The sequence below is a fragment of the Amblyomma americanum genome, chromosome 3, assembly GCF_052857255.1.
Source record: "Amblyomma americanum isolate KBUSLIRL-KWMA chromosome 3, ASM5285725v1, whole genome shotgun sequence".
Taxonomy (NCBI): domain Eukaryota; kingdom Metazoa; phylum Arthropoda; class Arachnida; order Ixodida; family Ixodidae; genus Amblyomma; species Amblyomma americanum.
Window position 1 is genome coordinate 48,892,966 of NC_135499.1, and position 18,265 is coordinate 48,911,230.

Genomic DNA, 18,265 nt, shown 5'->3' on the forward strand with positions numbered 1-18,265 from the left:
AGTAGAACGTAATCTAACGGCGAGGGCGTAAACTGTGCAAGAGCCCTCTGATGCTACCTATGGCATCAAGGCTGCCAGAACCGAGAACCCCGTTAAGCTATTAGCAGACAAGGCAAATGAAGTGAGGGGCTCGTTTGACAAACATATGAAGGAAGCCAACAGTCACCGAAATCAAGGTGCATAGGGGAATGCTTTTTTATTTCTAGTGCCAATCAATTAGTTTTTAAAAGAAAATTACTTATAAAGCAGCAGAAAAGACAACCATGGCGCCGGTGGGATCGAACCCACGACCTCCGAATACCGCGTCCTGTGCGCTTACCAACTGAGCTTCTGCGACGGCTGTCTAATCTGCTGCTATCGTGGGTATTTATGTTTTGCGTGTAAGCGAACCTTGAGAGTGTTCACCAGCGCCACCCTCGTCCATGGCGGTGGACGTAGCACGTCCTGTAATACCGCAAGTGTGACGTAGAACGTCATCTAACGGCGAGGCCGGAAAACTGTGCGAGAGCCCTCTTATTCGACCTATGGCATCAAGACTGCGAGAACCGAGACCCCCGTTAAGCTATTAGCAGACAAGGCAAATGAAGTGAGGGGATCGTTTGACAAACATATTAAGGAAGCCAACAGTCACCGAAATCAAGGTGCGTAGGGGAATGCTTCTTTTTTATATCTAGTGCTAATCAATTAGCTTTTTTTAAAGAAAATTACTTATAGAACAGCAGAAAAAACAACCATGCCACCAGTGGGATTCGAGCCCACGACCTCCGAATATCGCCTCTGGTGCTCTTACCAACTGAGCTACGGCGACGGCTGTCTAATCTGCTGCTTTCGTGGGTATTTATGTTTTGCGTGTAAGCGAACCTTGAGAGTGTTCACCAGCGCCACCCTCGTCCATAGCGGTGGACGTAGCACGTCCTGTAATATCGCAAGTGTGACGTAGAACGTCATCTATTGGCGAGGGAGAAAACTGTGCGAGATACCTCTTATGCTACCTACGGCATCAAGACTGCCAGAACCGAGACCCCCGTTAAGCTATTAGCAGACAAGGCAAATGAGGTGAGGGGCTTGTTTGACAAACTCATTAAGGGAGCCAACAGTCACCGAAATCAAGGTGCATAGAGGAATGCTTCTTTTTTATATCTAGTGCCAATCAATTAGTCTTTTAAAGAAAATTATTTATAAAACAGCAGGAAAAACAACAATGCCGCCGGTGGGATCCGAACCCACGACCTTCGAATATGGCGTCCGGTACGCTTACCATCTGAGCTACGGCGACGGCTGTATAATCTGCTGCTTTCGTGGGTATTTATGTTTTGCGTGCAAGCGAACCTTGAGAGTGTTCACCAGCGGCACCCTCGTCAATAGCGGTGGATGTAGCACGTCCTGTAATAACGAAAGTGTGACGTAGAACGTCATCTAACGGCGAGGGCGGAAACTGTGCGAGAGCCCTCTTATTCGACCTATGGCATCAAGACTGCCAGAACCGAGACCCCCGTTAAGCTAGTAGCAGACAAGGCAAATGAAGTGAGGGGATCGTTTGCCAAACATATTAAGGAAGCCAACAGTCACCGAAATCAAGGTGCATAGGGGAATGCTTCTTTTTTATATCTAGTGCCAATCAATTAGTTTTTAAAAGAAAATTACTTATAAAGCAGCAGAAAAGACAACCATGGCGCCGGTGGGATCGAACCCACGACCTCCGAATATCGCGTCCTGTGCGCTTACCAACTGAGCTACTGCGACGGCTGCTACTGCGACGCGATATTCGGAGGTCGTGGGTTCGGATCCCACCTTCGGCATGGTTGTTTTTCCTGCTGCTTTCTAAATAATTTTCTTTAAAAACTAATTGATTGGCATTAGATATAAAAAAAGAAGCATTCCCCTATGCACCTTGATTTCGGTGACTGTTGGTTTCCTTAATATGTTTGTCAATCGAGCCCCTCACTTCATTTGCCTTGTCTGCTAATAGCTTAAAGAGGGTCTCGGTTCTGGCAGTCTTGATGCCATAGGTAGCAGAAGAGGGCTCTCGCACAGTTTCCGCCCTCGCCGTTAGACATCACACTTGCGGTATTACAGGACGTGCTACGTCCACCGCTATGGACGAGGGTGGCACTGGTGAACACTCTCAAGGTTGGCTTACACGCAAAACATAAATAATCACGAAAGCAGCAGATTAGATAGCCGTCGCCATAGCTCAGTTGGTAAGAGCACCGGACGCGATATTCGGAGCTCGCGGGTTCGGATCCCACCGGTGGTATGGTTGTTTTTTCTGCTGCTTTATAAGTAATTTTTTTTTAAAAACTAATTGATTGGCACTAGCTATAAAAAAAGAAGCATTCCTCTATGCACCTTGATTTCGGTGACTGTTGGCTTCCTTAATATGTTTGTCAAACGATCCCCTCACTTCCTTTGCCTTGTCTGCTAATAGCTTAACGGGGGTCTCGGTTCTCGCAGTCTTGATGCCATAGGTCCAATAAGAGGGCTCTCGCACAGTTTCCGCCCTCGCCGATAGATGACGTTCTACGTCACACTTGCGGTATTACAGGACGTGCTACGTCCACCGCTATGAACGAGGGTGGCGCTGGTGAACACTCTCAAGGTTCGCTTACACGCAAAACATAAATATCCACGAAAGCAGCAGATTAGACAGCCGTCGCCGTAGCTCAGTTGGTAAGAGCACCGGACGAGATATTCGAAGGTCGTGGGTAGGATCCCACCTTCGGAATGGTTGTTTTTTCTGCTGCTTTATAAGCAATTTTCAAAAAACTGATTGGCATCAGATATAAAAAAAGAAGCATTCCCCTATGCACCTTGATTTCGGTGACTGTTGGTTTCCTTAATATGTTTGTCAAACGAGCCCCTCACTTCATTTGCCTTGTCTTCTAATAGCTTAAAGAGGGTCTCGGTTCTGGCAGTCTTGATGCCATAGGTAGCATAAGAGGGCTCTCGCACAGTTTCCGCCATCGCCGTTAGATGACGTTCTACGTCACACTTGCAGTATTACAGGACGTGCTACGTCCACCGCTATGGACGAGGGTGGCGCTGGTGAACACTCTCAGGGTTCGCTTACACGCAAAACATAAATATCCACGAAAGCAGCAGATTAGACAGCCGTCGCCGTAGCTCAGTTGGTAAGAGCACCAGACGAGATATTCGAAGGTCGTGGGTAGGATCCCACCTTCGGAATGGTTGTTTTTTCTGCTGCTTTATAAGCAATTTTCAAAAAAACCAATTGATTGGCATTAGATATAAAAAAAGAAGCATTCCCCTATGCACCTTGATTTCGGTGACTGTTGGTTTCCTTAATATGTTTGTCAATCGAGCCCCTCACTTCATTTGCCTTGTCTGCTAATAGCTTAAAGAGGGTCTCGGTTCTGGCAGTCTTGATGCCATAGGTAGCATAAGAGGGCTCTCGCACAGTTTCCGCCCTCGCCGTTAGATGACGTTCTACGTCACACTTGCAATATTACCGGACGTGCTACGTCCACCGCTATGGACGAGGGTGGCGCTGGTGAACACTCTCAAAGTTCGCTTACACGCAAAACATAAATAACCACGAAAGCAGCAGATTAGACAGCCGTCGCCGTAGCTCAGTTGGTAAGCGCACCGGACGCGATATTCGGTGGTCGTGGGTGCGGATCCCACCGGCGGCATGGTTGTTTTTTCTGCTGCTTTATAAGTAATTTTCTTTAAAAAACTAATTGATTGGCACTAGATATAAAAAAGAAGCATTTCTCTATGCACCTTGATTTCGGTGAGTATTGGCTTCCTTAATATGATTGTCAAGCGAGCCCCTCGCATCAATTTCCTTGTCTGCTAATAGATTAACGAGGGTCTCGGTTCTGGCAGTCTTGGTGCCATACCTAGCATAACAGGACTCTCGCACAGTTTCCGCCTTCGCCGTTAGATGACGTTCTACGTCACACTTGCGGAATTACAGGACGTGCTACGTGCACCGCTATGGACGAGGGCGGCGCTGGTGAACACTCTCAAGGTTCGCTTGCACACAATACATAAATACCCACGAAAGCAGCAAATTAGACAGCCGTCGCCGTAGATCAGTTGGTAAAGCACCGGACGCGATATTCGGAGGTCGTGGGTTCGGATCCCACCGGCGGCATGGTTGTTTTTTCTGCTGCTTTATACGTAATTTTCTTTTAATAACTAATTGATTGGCACTAGATATAAAAAAGAAGCATTCCTCTATGCACCTGGATTTAGGTGGCTGTTGGCTTCCTTCATGTGTTTGTCAAACGAGCCCCTCACTTCATTTGCCTTGTCTGCTAATAGCTTAACGGGGGTCTCGGTTCTCGCAGTCTTGATGCCATAGGTAGCATAAGAGTGCTCTCGCACAGTTTCCGCCCTCGCCGTTAGATGACGTTCTACGTCACACTTGCGGTATTACAGGACGTGCTACATCCACCGCTATGGTCGAGGGTGCCGCTGGGGAACACTCTCAAGGTTCGCTTGCACGAAAAACATATATACCCAAGAAAGCAGCAAATTAGACAGCCGTCGCCGTAGCTCAGTTGGTAAAGCACCGGACACTATATTCGGAGGTCGTGGGTTCGGATCCCACCTTCGGCATGGTTTTTTTTCTGCTGCTTTATAAGTAATTTTCTTTAAAAACTAATTGATTGGCACTAGATATAAAAAAGAAGCATTCCCCTATGCACCTTGATTGCGGTGACTGTTGGTTTCCTTAATATGTTTGTCAAACGAGCCCCTCACTTCATTTGCCTTGTCTGCTAATAGCTTAAAGGGGGTCTCGGTTCTGGCAGTCTTGATGCCATAGGTAGCATAAGAGGGCTCTCGCACAGTTTCCGCCCTCGCCGTTAGACGTCACACTTGCGGTATTACAGGACGTGCTACGTCCACCGCTATAGACGAGGGTGGCACTGGTGAACACTCTTAAGGTTCGCTTACACGCAAAACATAAATAATCACGAAAGCAGCAGATTAGATAGCCGTCGCCATAGCTCAGTTGGTAAGTGCACCGGACGCGATATTCCGAGGTCGTGGGTTCGGATCCCACCTTCGGCATGGTTGTTTTTTCTGATGCTTTATGAGTAAATTTTTTTTAAAAAAACTAATTGATTGGCACTAGCTATAAAAAAAGAAGCATTCCTCTATGCACCTTGATTTCGGTGACTGTTGGCTTCCTTAATATGTTTGTCAAACGAGCCCCTCACCTCATTTGCCTTGTCTGCTAATAGCTTAACGTGGGTCTCGGCTCTGGCAGTCGTGATGCCATAGGAAGCATAAGAGGGCTCTCGCACAGTTTCCGGCCTCGCCGTTAGAAGTCACACTTGCGGTATTACAGGACGTGCTACGTCCACCGCTATGGACGAGGGTGGCACTGGTGAACACTCTCAAGGTTCGCTTACACGCAAAACATAAATAATCACGAAAGCAGCAGTTTATATAGCCGACGCCATAGCTCAGTTGGTAAGAGCACCGGACGCGTTATTTGGAGGTCGTGGGTTCCGATTACACCGGTGGTATGGTTGTTTTTTCTGCTGCTTTATAAGTAATTTTCTTTAAAAAACTAATTGATTGGCACTAGATATAAAAAAAGAAGCATTAATCTTTGCACCTTGATTTCGGTGACTGTTGGCTTCCTTAATATGTTTGTCAAACGAGCCCCTCACCTCATTTGCCTTGTCTGCTAATAGCTTAACGGGGGTATCGGTTCTGGCAGTCTTGATGCCATAGGTAGCATAAGAGGGCTCTCGCACAGTTTCCGCCCTCGCCGTTAGACGTCACACTTGCGGTATTACAGGACGTGCTACGTCCACCGCTTTAGACGAGGGTGGCACTGGTGAACACTCTCAAGGTTCGCTTACACGCAAAACATAAATAATCACGAAAGCAGCAGAATAGATAGCCGTCGCCATAGCTCAGTTGGTAAGTGCACCGGACGCGATATTCGGAGGTCGTGGGTTCGGATCCCACCTTCGGCATGGTTGTTTTTTTTGATGCTTTATAAGTACATTTTAAAAAAAAAAACTAATTGATTGGCACTAGCTATAAAAAAGAAGCATTCCTCTATGCACCTTGATTTCGGTGACTGTTGGCTTCCTTAATATGTTTGTCAAACGAGCCCCTCACCTCATTTGCCTTGTCTGCTAATAGCTTAACGTGGGTCTCGGCTCTGGAAGTCGTGATGCCATAGGAAGCATAAGAGGGCTCTCGCACAGTTTCCGCCCTCGCCGTTAGACGTCACACTTGCGGTATTACAGGACGTGCTACATCCACCGCTATGGACGAGGGTGGCGCTGGTGAACACTCTCAAGGTTCGCTTACACGCAAAACATAAATATCCACGAAAGCAGCAGATTAGACAGCCGTCGCCGTAGCTCAGTTGGTAAGAGCACCAGACGAGATATTCGAAGGTCGTGGGTAGGATCCCACCTTCGGCATGGTTTTTTTCTCTGGTGCTTTATAAGTAATTTTTTTTTTAAACCGAATTGATTGGCACTAGATATAAAAAAGCAGCATTCCTCTATGCACCTTGATTTCGGTGACTGTTGGCTTCCTTAATATGTTTGTCAAACGAGCCCCTCACCTCATTTGCCTTATCTGCTAATAGCTTAACGTGGGTCTCGGTTCTGGCAGTCGTGATGCCATAGGTAGCATAAGAGGGCTCTCGCACAGTTTCCGCCCTCGCCGTCAGATGATGTTCTACGTCACACTTGCGGTATTTCAGGACGTGCTACATCCACCGCTATGGACGAGGGTGCCGCTGGTGAACACTCTCAAGGTTCGCTTACACGCAAAACATAAATAATCACGAAAGCAGCAGTTTAGATAGCCGACGCCATAGCTCAGTTGGTAAGAGCACCGGACGCGATATTCGGAGGTCGTGGGATCCGATTACACCGGTGGTATGGTTGTTTTTTCTGCTGCTTTATAATTAATTTTCTTTACAAAACTAATTGATTGGCACTAGATATAAAAAAAGAAGCATTAATCTTTGCACCTTGATTTCGGTGACTGTTGGCTTCCTTAATATGTTTGTCAAACGAGCCCCTCACCTCATTTGCCTTGTCTGCTAATAGCTTAACGGGGGTATCGGTTCTTGCAGTCTTGATGCCATAGGTAGCATAAGAGGGCTCTCGCACAGTTTCCGTCCTCGCCGTTAGATGACGTTCTACGTCACACTTGCGGTATTACAGGACGTGCTACGTCCACCGCTATGGACGAGGGTGGCGCTGGTGAACACTCTCAAGGTTCGCTTACACGCAAAACATAAATATCCACGAAAGCAGCAGATTAGACAGCCGTCGCCGTAGCTCAGTTGGTAAGAGCACCAGACGAGATATTCGAAGGTCGTGGGTAGTATCCCACCTTCGGAATGGTTGTTTTTTCTGCTGCTTTATAAGCAATTTTCAAAAAAACTAATTGATTGGCATAAAATATAAAAAAAGAAGCATTCCCCTATGCAACTTGATTTCGGTGACTGTTGGTTTTCTTAATATGTTTGTCAATCGAGCCCCTCACTTCATTTGCCTTTTCTGCTAATAGCTTAAAGAGGGTCTCGGTTCTGGCAGTGTTGATGCCATAGGTAGCATAAGAGGGCTCTCGCACAGTTTCCGCCCTCGCCGTTAGATGACGTTCTACTTCACACTTGCGGTATTACAGGACGTGCTACGTCCACCGCTAAGCACGAGGGTGGCGCTGATGAACGCTCTCAAGGTACGCTTACACGCAAAACATAAATAAATACCCACAAAAGCAGCAGATTAGACAGCCGTCACCGTAGCTCAGTTGGTAACAGCACCGGACGCGATATCCGGAGGTCGTGGGTTCGATCCCACCGGCGCCATGGTTGTCTTTTCTGCTGCTTTATAAGTAATTTTCTTTAAAAAAATTAATTGATTGGCACTAGCTATAAAAAAAGAAGCATTCCTCTATGCATCTTGATTTCGGTGACTGTTGGCCTTAATATGTTTGTCAAACGAGCCCCTCACTTCATTTGCCTTGTCTGCTAATAGCTTAACGGGGGTCTCGGTTCTGGCAGTCATGATGCCATAGGTAGCATAAGAGGGCTCTCGCACAGTTTCCGCCCTCGCCGTTAGATGACGTTCTACGTCACACTTGCGGTTTTACAGGACGTGCTACGTCCACCGCTATGGACGAGGGTGGCGCTGGTGAACACTCTCAAGGTTCGCTTGCACGCAAAAAATAAAAACCCAACAAAGCAGCAAATTAGACAGCCGTCGCTTTCGCTCAGTTGGTAAAGCAGCGGACGCGATATTCGGAGGTCGTGGGTTCGGATCCCACCTTCGGCATGGTTGTTTTTTCTGATGCTTTATAAGTAATTTTTTTAAAAAAACTAATCGATTGGCACTAGCTATAAAAAAAGAAGCATTCCTCTATGCATCTTGATTTCGGTGACTGTTGGCCTTAATATGTTTGTCAAACGAGCCCCTCACTTCATTTGCCTTGTCTGCTAATAGCTTAACGGGGGTCTCGGTTCTCGCAGTCTTGATGCCATAGGTAGCATAAGAGGGCTCTCGCACAGTTTCCGCCCTCGCCGTTAGATGACGTTCTACGTCACACTTGCGGAATTACAGAACGTGCTACGTGCACCGCTATGGACGAGGGCGGCTCTGGTGAACACTCTCAAGGTTCGCTTGCACACAATACATAAATACCCACGAAAGCAGCAAATTAGACAGCCGTCGCCGTAGATCAGTTGGTAAAGCACCGGACACGATATTCGGAGGTCGTGGGTTCGGATCCCACCGGCGGCATGGTTGTTTTTTCTGCTGCTTTATACGTAATTTTCTTTAAAAAAACTGATTGATTGGCACTATATATATAAAAGAAGCATTCCTCTATGCACCTTGATTTCGGTGACTGTTGGCTTCCTTCATATGTTTGTCAAACGAGCTCCTCCCTTCATTTGCCTTGCCTGCTAATAGCTCAACGTGGGTCTCGGTTCTGGCAGTCTTGATGCCATAGGTAGCATAAGAGGGCTCTCGCACAGTTTCCACCCTCGGCGTTAGATGACGTTCTACGTCACACTTGCGGTATTACAGGACGTGCTACGTCCACCGCTATGAACGAGGGTGGCACTGGTGAACACTCTCAAGGTTCGCTTACACGCAAAACATAAATAATCACGAAAGCAGCAGATTAGATAGCCGTCGCCATAGCTCAGTTGGTAAGAGCACCGGACGCGATATTCGGAGGTCATGGGTTCGGGTCCCACTGGTGGCATGGTCTTTTTTTCCTGCTGCTTTCTAAATAATTTTATTTAAAAAACTAATTGATTGGCACTAGATATAAAAAAGAACCACTCCTCTATGCACCTTGATTTCGATGACTGTTGGCTTCCTTCATATGTTTGTCAAACGAGCTCCTCCGTTCATTTGGCTTGCCTGCTAATAGCTTAACGGGGGTCTCGGTTCTGGCAATCTTGATGCCATAGGTAGCATAAGAGGGCTCTCGCACAGTTTCCGCCCTCGCCGTTAGACGTCACACTTGCGGTATTACAGGACGTGCTACGTCCACCGCTATGGACGAGGGTGGCACTGGTGAACACTCTCAAGGTTCGCTTACACGCAAAACATAAATACCCAAGAAAGCAGCAGATTAGACAGCCGTCGCCGTAGCTCAGATGGTAAGTGCACCGGACACCATATTTTGAGGTCGTGGGTTCGGATCCCACTGGCGGCATGGTTGTTTTTCCTGCTGCTTTATATAAAATTTTATTTAAAAAACTGATTGGCACTAGATATAAAAAAAAGCATTCCTCTATGTACCTTGATTTCGGTGACTGTTGGCTTCCTTAATATGTTTGTCAAACGAGCCCCTCACCTCATTTGCCTTGTCTGCTAATAGCTTAACGGGGGTCTCGGTTCTGGTAGTCTTGATGCCAAAGGTAGCATAAGAGGGCTCTCGCACAGTTTCCGCCCTCGCCGTTAGACGTCACACTTGCGGTATTACAGGACGTGCTACGTCCACCGCTATGAACGAGGGTGGCACTGGTGAACACTCTCAAGGTTCGCTTACACGCAAAACATAAATAATCACGAAAGCAGCAGATTAGATAGCCGTCGCCATAGCTCAGTTGGTAAGAGCGGCGGACGCGATATTCGGAGGTCGTGGGTTCGGATCCCACCGGTGGCATGGTTTTTTTCTGCTGCTTTATAAGTAATTTTCTTTAAAAAACTAATTTATATCTACTAGAAAAAAAAGGAAGCATTCCCCTATGCACCTTGATTTCGGTGACTATTGGCTTCCTTAATATATTTGTCAAACGAGCCCCTCACATCATTTGCCTTGTCGGCTAATAGATTAACGAGGGTCTCAGTTCTGGCAGTCTTGGTGCCATACCTAGCATAAGAGGGCTCTCGCACAGTTTCCGCCCTCGCCGTTAGATGACGTTCTACGTCACACTTGCGGAATTACAGGACGTGCTGCGTGCACCGCTATGGACGAGGGCGGCACTGGTGAACACTCTCAAGGTTCGCTTGCACACAATACATAAATACCCACGAAAGCAGCAAATTAGACAGCAGTCGCCGTAGATCAGTTGGTAAAGCAAAGGACGCGATATTCGGAGGTCGTGGGTTCGGATCCCACCGGCGGCATGGTTGTTTTTTGTGCTGCTTTATAAGTAATTTTCTTTAAAAAAACTGATTGATTGGCACTAGATATAAAAAAGAAGCATTCCTCTATGCACATTGATTTCGGTGACTGTTGGCTTCCTTCATATGTTTGTCAAACGAGCTCCTCCCTTCATTTACCTTGCCTGCTAATAGCTTAACGGGGGTCTCGGTTCTGGCAATCTTGATGCCATAGGTAGCATAAGAGGGCTCTCGCACAGTTTCCGCCCTCGCCGTTAGACGTCACACTTGCGGTATTACAGGGCGTCCTACGTCCACCGCTATGGACGAGGGTGGCACTGGTGAACACTCTCAAGGTTCGCTTACACGCAAAACATAAATAAACAAGAAAGCAGCAGATTAGACAGCCGTCGCCGTAGCTCAGATGGTAAGCGCACCGGACGCCATATTTGGAGGTCGTGGGTTCGGATCCCACTGGCGGCATGGTTGTTTTTCCTGCTGCTTTATGTATAATTTTATTTAAAAAACTAATTGATTGGCACTAGATATAAAAAAGAAGCATTCCTCTATGCACCTTGATTTCGGTGACTGTTGGCTTCCTTAATATGTTTGTCAAACGAGCCCCTCACCTCATTTGCCTTGTCTGCTAATAGCTTAACGGGGGTCTCGGTTCTGGTAGTCTTGATGCCATAGGTAGCATAATAGGGCTCTCGCACAGTTTCCGCCCTCGCCGTTAGACGTCACACTTGCGGTATTACAGGACGTGCTACGTCCACCGCTATGGACGAGGGTGGCACTGGTGAACACTCTCAAGGTTCGCTTACACGCAAAACATAAATAATCACGAAAGCAGCAGATTAGATAGCCGTCGCCATAGCTCAGTTGATAAGTGCACCGGACGCGATATTCGGAGGTCGTGGGTTCGGATCCCACCTTCGGCATGGTTGTTTTTTCTGATGCTTTATATGTAATTTTTTTTAGAAAAACTAATTGATTGGCACTAGCTATAAGAAAAGAAACATTCCTCTATGCACCTTGATTTCGGTGACTGTTGGCTTCTTTAATATGTTTGTCAAACGATCCCCTCACTTCATTTGCCTTGTCTGCTAATAGCTTAACGGGGGTCTCGGTTCTCGCAGTCTTGATGCCATAGGTCGAATAAGAGGGCTCTCGCACTGTTTCCGCCCTCGCCGTTAGATGACGTTCTACGTCACACTTGCGGTATTACAGGACGTGCTACATCCACCGCTATGGACGAGGGTGGCGCTGGTGAACACTCTCAAGGTTCGCTTACACGCAAAACATAAATATCCACGAGAGCAGCAGATTAGACAGCCGTCGCCGTAGCTCAGTTGGTAAGAGCACCGGACGAGATATTCGAAGGTCGTGGGTAGGATCCCACCTTCGGAATGGTTGTTTTTTCTGCTGCTTTATAAGCAATTTTCAAAAAACTAATTGATTGGCATTAGATATAAAAAAGAAGCATTCCTCTATGCACCTTGATTTCGATGACTGTTGGCTTCCTTAATATGTTTGTCAAACGAGCCCCTCACCTCATTTGCCTTGTCTGCTAATAGCTTAAAGGGGGTCTCGGTTCTGGCAGTCTTGATGCCATAGGTAGCATATGAGGGCTCTCGCACAGTTTCCGCCCTCGCCGTTAGATGACGATCTACGTCACACTTGCGGTATTACAGGACGTGCTACGTCCACCGCTATCGACGAGGGTGGCGCTGGTGAACACTCTCAAGGTTCGCTTACATGCAAAACATAAATACCCACGAATGCAGCAGATTAGACAGCCGTCGCAGTAGCTCAGATGGTAAGCGCACCGGACTCCATATTCGGAGGTCGTGGGTTCGGATCCCACCAGCGGTATGGTTGTTTTTCCTGCTGCTTTCTAAATGATTTTCTTTAAGAAACTAATTGATTGGCACTAGATATAAAAAAGAAGCATTCCTCTATGCACCTTGATTTCGGTGACTGTTGGCTTTTTTAATATGTTTGTCAAACGAGCCCCTCACCTCATTTGCCTTGTCTGCTAATAGCTTAACGGGGGTCTCGGTTCTGGCAGTCTTGATGCCATAGGTAGCATAAGAGGGCTTTCGCACAGTTTCCGTCCTCGCCGTTAGATGACGTTCTACGTCACACTTGCGGTATTACAGGACGTGCTACGTCCACCGCTATGGACGAGGGTGGCGCTGGTGAACACTCTCAAGGTTCGCTTACATGCAAAACGTAAATACCCACGAAAGCAGCAGATTAGACAGCCGTCGCAGTAGCTCAGATGGTAAGCGCACCGGACGCCATATTCGGAGGTCGTGGGTTCGGATCCCACCGGCGGCATGGTTGTTTTTCCTGCTGCTTTCTAAATAATTTTCTTTAAAAAACTAATTGATTCGCACTAGATATAAAAAAGAAGCATTCCTCTATGCACCTTGATTTCGGTGACTGTTGGCTTCCTTAATATGTTTGTCAAACGAGCCCCTCACCTCATTTGCCTTATCTGCTAATAGCTTAACGTGGGTCTCGGTTCTGGCAGTCGTGATGCCATAGGTAGCATAAGAGGGCTCTCGCACAGTTTCCGCCCTCGCCGTTAGACGTCACACTTGCGGTATTACAGGACGTGCTACGTCCACCGCTATGTACGAGGGTGGCACTGGTGAACACTCTCAAGGTTCGCTTACACGCAAAACATAAATAATCACGAAAGCAGCAGATTAGATAGCCGTCGCCATAGCTCAGTTGGTAAGTGCACCGGACGCGATACTCGGAGGTCGTGGGTTCGGATCCCACCTTCGGCATGGTAGTTTTTTCTGATGCTTTAAAAGTAAATTTTATTTAAAAACTAATTGATTGGCACTAGATATAAAAAAGAAGCATTCCTCTATGCACCTTGATTTCGGTGACTGTTGGCTTCCTTAATATGTTTGTCAAACGATCCCCTCACTTCATTTGCCTTGTCTGCTAATAGCTTAACGGGGGTCTTGGTTCTCGCAGTCTTGATGCCATAGGTCGAATAAGAGGGCTCTCGCACAGTTTCCGCCCTCGCCGTTAGATGACGTTCTACGTCACACTTGCGGTATTACAGGACGTGCTACATCCACCGCTATGGACGAGGGTGCCGCTGGTGAACACTCTCAAGGTTCGCTTGCACGCAAAACATAAATACCCAAGAAAGCAGCAAATTAGACAGCCGTCGCCGTAGCTCAGTTGGTAAAGCACCGGACGCGATATTCGGAGGTTGTGGGTTCGGATCCCACCTTCGGCATGGTTTTTTCTGCTGCTTTATAAGTAATTTTTTTTAAAACTAATTGATTGGCACTAGCTATAAAAAAAAGAAGCATTCCTCTATGCACCTTGATTTCGGTGACTGTTGGTTTCCTTAATATGTTTGCCAAACCATCCCCTCACTTCATTTGCCTTGTCTGCTAATAGCTTAAAGGTGGTCTTGGTTCTGGCAGTCTTGATGCCATAGGTAGCATAAGAGGGCTCTCGCACAGTTTCCGCCCTCGCCGTTAGATGACGTTCTACGTCACACTTGCGGTATTACAGTATGTGTTACGTCCACCGCTATGGACGAGGGTGGCGCTGGTGAACACTCTCAAGGTTTGCTTACACGCAAAACATATATACCCACGAAAGCAGCAGATGAGACAGCCATCGCAGTAGCTCAAATGGTAAGCGCACTGGACGCGCCATATTCGGAGGTCGTGGGTTCGGATCCCACCGGTGGCATGGTTGTTTTTCCTGCTGCTTTCTAAATAATTTTCTTTAAAAACTAATTGATTGGCACTTGATATAAAAAGAAGCATTCCTCTATGCACCTTGATTTCGGTGCTTGTTGGCTTCCTTAATATGTTTGTCAAACGAGCCCCTCACCTAATTTGCCTTGTCGGCTAATAGCTTAACGTGGGTCTCGGCTCTGGCAGTCGTGATGCCATAGGAAGCATAAGAGGGCTCTCGCACAGTTTCCACCCTCGCCGTTAGAAGTCACACTTGCGGTATTACAGGACGTGCACGTCCACCGCTATGGACGAGGGTGGCACTGGTGAACACTCTCAAGGTTCGCTTACACGCAAAACATAAATAATCACGAAAGCAGCAGTTTATATAGCCGACGCCATAGCTCAGTTGGTAAGAGCACCGGACGCGTTATTTGAAGGTCGTGGGTTCCGATTACACCGGTGGTATGGTTGTTTTTTCTGCTGCTTTATAAGTAATTTTCTTTAAAAAACTAATTGATTGGCACTAGATATAAAAAAAGAAGCATTATTCTTTGCACCTTGATTTCGGTGACTGTTGGCTTCCTTAATATGTTTGTCAAACGAGCCCCTCACCTCATTTGCCTTGTCTGCTAATAGCTTAACGGGGGTATCGGTTCTGGCAGTCTTGATGCCATAGGTAGCATAAGAGGGCTCTCGCACAGTTTCCGCCCTCGCCGTTAGACGTCACACTTGCGGTATTACAGGACGTGCTACGTCCACCGCTATAGACGAGGGTGGCACTGGTGAACACTCTCAAGGTTCGCTTACACGCAAAACATAAATAATCACGAAAGCAGCAGATTAGATAGCCGTCGCCATAGCTCAGTTGGTAAGTGCACCGGACGCGATATTCGGAGGTCGTGGGTTCGGATCCCACCTTCGGCATGGTTGTTTTTTTTGATGCTTTATAAGTACATTTTAAAAAAAAAAACTAATTGATTGGCACTAGCTATAAAAAAGAAGCATTCCTCTATGCACCTTGATTTCGGTGACTGTTGGCTTCCTTAATATGTTTGTCAAACGAGCCCCTCACCTCATTTGCCTTGTCTGCTAATAGCTTAACGTGGGTCTCGGCTCTGGAAGTCGTGATGCCATAGGAAGCATAAGAGGGCTCTCGCACAGTTTCCGCCCTCGCCGTTAGACGTCACACTTGCGGTATTACAGGACGTGCTACATCCACCGCTATGGACGAGGGTGGCGCTGGTGAACACTCTCAAGGTTCGCTTACACGCAAAACATAAATATCCACGAAAGCAGCAGATTAGACAGCCGTCGCCGTAGCTCAGTTGGTAAGAGCACCAGACGAGATATTCGAAGGTCGTGGGTAGGATCCCACCTTCGGCATGGTTTTTTTCTCTGGCGCTTTATAAGTAATTTTTTTTTAAAACCTAATTGATTGGCACTAGATATAAAAAAGAAGCATTCCTCTATGCACCTTGATTTCGGTGACTGTTGGCTTCCTTAATATGTTTGTCAAACGAGCCCCTCACCTCATTTGCCTTATCTGCTAATAGCTTAACGTGGGTCTCGGTTCTGGCAGTCGTGATGCCATAGGTAGCATAAGAGGGCTCTCGCACAGTTTCCGCCCTCGCCGTCAGATGATGTTCTACGTCACACTTGCGGTATTTCAGGACGTGCTACATCCACCGCTATGGACGAGGGTGCCGCTGGTGAACACTCTCAAGGTTCGCTTACACGCAAAACATAAATAATCACGAAAGCAGCAGTTTAGATAGCCGACGCCATAGCTCAGTTGGTAAGAGCACCGGACGCGATATTCGGAGGTCGTGGGATCCGATTACACCGGTGGTATGGTTGTTTTTTCTGCTGCTTTATAATTAATTTTCTTTACAAAACTAATTGATTGGCACTAGATATAAAAAAAGAAGCATTAATCTTTGCACCTTGATTTCGGTGACTGTTGGCTTCCTTAATATGTTTGTCAAACGAGCCCCTCACCTCATTTGCCTTGTCTGCTAATAGCTTAACGGGGGTATCGGTTCTTGCAGTCTTGATGCCATAGGTAGCATAAGAGGGCTCTCGCACAGTTTCCGTCCTCGCCGTTAGATGACGTTCTACGTCACACTTGCGGTATTACAGGACGTGCTACGTCCACCGCTATGGACGAGGGTGGCGCTGGTGAACACTCTCAAGGTTCGCTTACACGCAAAACATAAATATCCACGAAAGCAGCAGATTAGACAGCCGTCGCCGTAGCTCAGTTGGTAAGAGCACCAGACGAGATATTCGAAGGTCGTGGGTAGTATCCCACCTTCGGAATGGTTGTTTTTTTTGATGCTTTATAAGTACATTTTTAAAAAAAAAACTAATTGATTGGCACTAGCTATAAAAAAGAAGCATTCCTCTATGCACCTTGATTTCGGTGACTGTTGGCTTCCTTAATATGTTTGTCAAACGAGCCCCTCACCTCATTTGCCTTGTCTGCTAATAGCTTAACGTGGGTCTCGGCTCTGGAAGTCGTGATGCCATAGGAAGCATAAGAGGGCTCTCGCACAGTTTCCGCCCTCGCCGTTAGACGTCACACTTGCGGTATTACAGGACGTGCTACATCCACCGCTATGGACGAGGGTGGCGCTGGTGAACACTCTCAAGGTTCGCTTACACGCAAAACATAAATATCCACGAAAGCAGCAGATTAGACAGCCGTCGCCGTAGCTCAGTTGGTAAGAGCACCAGACGAGATATTCGAAGGTCGTGGGTAGGATCCCACCTTCGGCATGGTTTTTTTCTCTGGTGCTTTATAAGTAATTTTTTTTTTAAACCTAATTGATTGGCACTAGATATAAAAAAGCAGCATTCCTCTATGCACCTTGATTTCGGTGACTGTTGGCTTCCTTAATATGTTTGTCAAACGAGCCCCTCACCTCATTTGCCTTATCTGCTAATAGCTTAACGTGGGTCTCGGTTCTGGCAGTCGTGATGCCATAGGTAGCATAAGAGGGCTCTCGCACAGTTTCCGCCCTCGCCGTCAGATGATGTTCTACGTCACACTTGCGGTATTTCAGGACGTGCTACATCCACCGCTATGGACGAGGGTGCCGCTGGTGAACACTCTCAAGGTTCGCTTACACGCAAAACATAAATAATCACGAAAGCAGCAGTTTAGATAGCCGACGCCATAGCTCAGTTGGTAAGAGCACCGGACGCGATATTCGGAGGTCGTGGGATCCGATTACACCGGTGGTATGGTTGTTTTTTCTGCTGCTTTATAATTAATTTTCTTTACAAAACTAATTGATTGGCACTAGATATAAAAAAAGAAGCATTAATCTTTGCACCTTGATTTCGGTGACTGTTGGCTTCCTTAATATGTTTGTCAAACGAGCCCCTCACCTCATTTGCCTTGTCTGCTAATAGCTTAACGGGGGTATCGGTTCTTGCAGTCTTGATGCCATAGGTAGCATAAGAGGGCTCTCGCACAGTTTCCGTCCTCGCCGTTAGATGACGTTCTACGTCACACTTGCGGTATTACAGGACGTGCTACGTCCACCGCTATGGACGAGGGTGGCGCTGGTGAACACTCTCAAGGTTCGCTTACACGCAAAACATAAATATCCACGAAAGCAGCAGATTAGACAGCCGTCGCCGTAGCTCAGTTGGTAAGAGCACCAGACGAGATATTCGAAGGTCGTGGGTAGTATCCCACCTTCGGAATGGTTGTTTTTTCTGCTGCTTTATAAGCAATTTTCAAAAAAACTAATTGATTGGCATAAAATATAAAAAAAGAAGCATTCCCCTATGCAACTTGATTTCGGTGACTGTTGGTTTTCTTAATATGTTTGTCAATCGAGCCCCTCACTTCATTTGCCTTTTCTGCTAATAGCTTAAAGAGGGTCTCGGTTCTGGCAGTGTTGATGCCATAGGTAGCATAAGAGGGCTCTCGCACAGTTTCCGCCCTCG